This window comes from Aquarana catesbeiana, linkage group LG09 (assembly GCF_042186555.1).
Source record: "Aquarana catesbeiana isolate 2022-GZ linkage group LG09, ASM4218655v1, whole genome shotgun sequence".
Classification (NCBI taxonomy): Eukaryota; Metazoa; Chordata; class Amphibia; order Anura; family Ranidae; genus Aquarana; species Aquarana catesbeiana.
The window spans coordinates 87,291,057-87,295,551 of NC_133332.1; positions in this window are offsets into that span (position 1 = coordinate 87,291,057).

The window sequence follows — 4,495 nt, forward strand, 5'->3', positions numbered from 1 at the left end:
CAGTATACCACTTCCTCCCAGTCTGGACTAAGATATCAGATATTCCAACTGCTCCCAAGCACAAAACAAGGCGAGACTTGCTTAGATGCTAACATGGACTGTTTTATTTAGAATCAAAATTACAAGACTTTATATGCCGTTGGAACCTCCTCTAACAATACAACTGTAACCTAATTAACATGAGCTAGTTTACTAAATCATTTACCCAGACTAGTTGACTATTCAATACACATAACCATAAACATCAACACAGGGTTAATTAGAACAAACAACAATGTGTGGAATACCCTTAGAACCTGTGGTAAGCCAGACTAGACTCATTTATATTAAACACATTATAGCAGACAACAAGACAGGTAGTTGGAGTTGATGACACCAGCATATCCTCACAGTGTGTGTCCCAACAGTATGAATCAGTCTTATCAGCAGGGGGGCTGCTGGAGGAATCCCCCCTCCCTCTACAGGGACACACATCCCAAATGACCACAGCAAAGAGTCCACAACAGAATGAGACAACATACAATATATACATATATACATGATTGAGTTTGATTAGTACAGATCAGACTGGATTTCTAGTTTACCTTGCAGAGTATTGTTCCCTTAAAATCCAGGGCCCATAATCTGTTGGCAAGAGGCTTGTGTTCAGTCCCCTCCAATAGCCTCTGTCCCGGGTGAGTCTGTCACAAATACCTTATTTCACAGTGCCGCTGGGCAGTTACGTGACCTCTCGCCTCTCTCCTTTCCCAATCTAAGGAATACAGCAGGAAGGGCTGAGATTCCCCTCTGACGTCAGCCAGGAGGTCACATGAAATAAGGTATTTAGCTTCATAATTATATAAAAAAAACCACACACTGTAATGTATAGTTTGCTATAACAGAGGGGATCAGGGCCGCCATCAGGGGGGTACAGCCGGTACACATGTAAGGGGCCCGCCCGTCTGAGGGGCCCGGACCACAGGTCACAACCCAGGCTATCCTTAACACAAGGCAGCTGCCAGAGCGAACCGGCTGCCAGGATGCAGGGGAGGGTGGAGAGGTGGGTGGATCACACGTGTGTACAGGTCGGGGCCCGCTGTCAGACGCTGTGCAGGGTGGGGTGATGTCAGGTGCCAGGTCAGAGGGTCCCATGGAGGAGAACATCAGGGGGGAGGAGCCCCTCCCGCTTATTTGTGTGCAGGTCAGAGGGACCCATGGAGGAGGTTGGGTGGAGGACCCCCCCCTCTTTTGTGCATGCAAGCTCCGCTCTGGTCAGGTACCAGTGTGCGCCGGGCTGTGCGGGGTGGGTGGGGCCAGTTATGCCAGCGAAGGGCCCCATGGAGGAGGAGGTCAGGGTGAAGAAGCCCCCCCCTTTTCATGTGAAAGCTGGGAGGACTGGTGCTTCCCTAGGTGTTTTGCGACACTCCCTCCCACCTGTTCCTCTGCACCCTACCTGTCCCTCTGCCCCCCTACCTGTGACACTGCCTCCCACCTGTCCCGCTGCCCCCAACCTGTGACACTGCTTCCCACCTGTCCCACTCCCTCCCACCTGTCCCGCTGCCCCTCACCTGTCCCGCTGCCCCCCATCCCACTCCCTCCCACCTGTCCCGCTGCCCCCCGGCCTGTGACACTGCCTCCCACCTGTCAAACTCCCTCCCACCTGTCACACTGCCCCGCTACCTGTGACACTCCCTCCCACCTGTCCCTCTGCCCCCCCACCTGTGACACTGCCTCTCACCTGCCCCACTGTCCCCCACCTATGACACTGCCTCTAATCCTCTAATCAGGCCTAAAGCTGTGTAAGGGCCCCCACCATTTCTGGTGGCTGCCCTTGAGGGGATACCAGTAATTGTGTTCAGTGACTTTACAGCCACACAGAATAGTGGGAGGAGGGGAGAGGAGGGGCGGAAAGGAGATCGGCTCACACACACTAGGAACTAACAGGCAGGGATATAGCGGGGAAGAGGGAGAGACTACGGGATAACGGAGGCACGTAAACTAACCACGGTATCATGGATCAGCAGCCATGATTACCATGGTCAGCACAATAAGGGGGACACAGGAACAGGCAGGATCAACCACGTATTTTACAGCAAAGAATGGGACAAATGAAACTACACAAGCACTATGCTGTTTATCATGCTTTTTCTCCTATATTGTAAGCTCTAACGAGCAGGGCCCTCTGATTCCTCCTGTATTGGCCAAGGGCCGTCTTTACTGCAGGGCAAAAGGGGCAGCTGCCCAGGGCCCAGTCATTGTTGGAGGGCCCAAAGCTGCTGCCCCCTCCGCGGTGCCCGCCAGGGTTTTGTTTTAGCTGGAGTTCAGCCACCTCAGGCGCTGCTCAGTTCCGTCACTTGTAAATACAAAAGCGCTGTCTCTGTATTTACAAGTGACAACACTTATCACCCCGCGGCCGCTCAAACCCATCCCTCCTCTATACACATCGATCTCTATGAGAGAGCAGAGGAGTGAGGGGTGGGGAAGCTGCATGAGCACCGAATGCTATAGGAGCACAGAGGAGTGGGGGGGCGGGGAAGCTGCTTGAGCGCCGAACACTATACGAGAGCAGAGGGAGGGGCGGGGAAGCTGCACAGAGAGAAGCACCTCCTGACTGGCAGCCTGCACGGACACACCGTGAGTACTCTGCAGCTCCACTCTCTCATATTTTCTAAGTGGTGGGAGAGGAACTGGGGGGAGCTCTGAACTGGGGAAGAGAGCTTTGTACTGTGGGGGGGGAGATGTACACAGTGCACCCCATACACAGCGCACCCCTCAGCCCTGCACTCTACACACAGTGCACCCCTCAGCCCTGCACCCCTCCGCCCTGCACTCCGCGCACCCCTCAGCCCTGCACTCTGCCCACCCCTCAGCCCTGCACTCTGCGCACCCCTCAGCCCTGCACTTCACGCACCCCTCAGCCCTGCACTCCGCAATGCACTCCACACACAGTGCACCCCTCAACCCTGCACCCGGCACACAGTTCACCCCTCAGTCCTGCACTCCGTGCACAGCGCACCCCTCAGCCCGGCACTCCATGCACAGTGCACCCCTCAACCCTGCACTCCATGCACAGCGCACCCCTCAACCCTGCACTTCATACATTGCGCACCCCTAATCACTGCACTGTAATGATGTGCTGTAACCTCTAGCAACCAACCAGTGAGCTGTAATGATGTGCTGTAACCTCTAGCGCCAGTGAGTGGTAATGATGTGCAGTAACCTTCAGCAACAAATCAGTAAACAGTAATGATCTCCTGTAATTTCTAGCAACCAAGTAGTGAGCAACAATAATGATGTACAGTAACCTCTAGCAACCAATTGGTGAGGGGTAATGCTGTGCAGTAACCTCTAGCAACCAATCAGTGAGCAGTATTAATGTGCAGTAACCTCTAACAACCAATCAGCAAGCAGAAACTATGTGCTGTAAGCTGTAGCCACTATTCACTGAGCTGTAATGTGTGCTGTTACCTCTGGCAACCAATAGCTGCCTGATCTGCTGCAGTGAACTGATTTTGAGTCTAGCTGCTATTTATTGTATGTCTCAGAGTGTGGGGCTTTTTGCACAGGGTCCAATCAATATTAAAGATGGCCCTGCGGCCCTGGGTACCAATGATGGGGCCCTATTCCTCCCATTGATACCAATGATGGAGCATTGGTTAAATCCATTGGGCCATTTTCTATTCCAGCTGGTCAACTTTGGGGCACTATGCCTCCAACATGAACATTCCAACCTTGCGAACCAGAACTAGTCATTGAGGTAGTGACACCAGTCCAGAGGACAAAATAAAGCAGGTGAAGTACAAATCAGCAATGAGAGGACACAAAGACGCACATTGGTGCCGAGGTTGTGGTGAAGGACAATGTTGGTAGAAGTGCTAAAATGACTACCATCAGTTGAACCCTCACTATATAACGAAGGAGTATACTGAACAGCACTATATGGTTGTGTGCGGGGAAGAGGAGGGGAGTGGAAAGCGGAGGCGGAGAGGAGGAATCACTGGAGGTCGAGACCGTCCTTCTACAATATGCTGGCCCCGTAAAGCGCGAGTCGCCTCGCTAGTTGTGTCCCCGGTGGAAGCCATTTTGTTTGAGGCACGTCTGTGTTATACGACATAGAAGCGGTCTCCGGTAAAATGGCGTCTTCGTGTGCTCTATTGCAAAAGAATTTAAGACGAGTTTCATACAGTAATGATTATTTTTTTCAACTTACTTTGTCTTCTTTTTTCTGAATATGTCGCGATGCGCTAGAATGGTTTCGTGTTTGTCATGAGCTTTATTTATTTTGTCATTGTCACACCTTGAATCCCTAACAGCCTCTCAGCGCTTGCACGTCACACTTTACAGTTTGTGGGCGGGTACGATGGCTTGTTGGTTTTGCTGGGTACTAATTATTATTGACGCTCACAAAACTACACAATAGGTAGCCGTGTGTACATACGTATTTATAAAGTTACTGTGAACAAATACAGTTCTAGTGTTTTCCAACGAAGACAGAGTGTCAATTGTCAATAAAGCT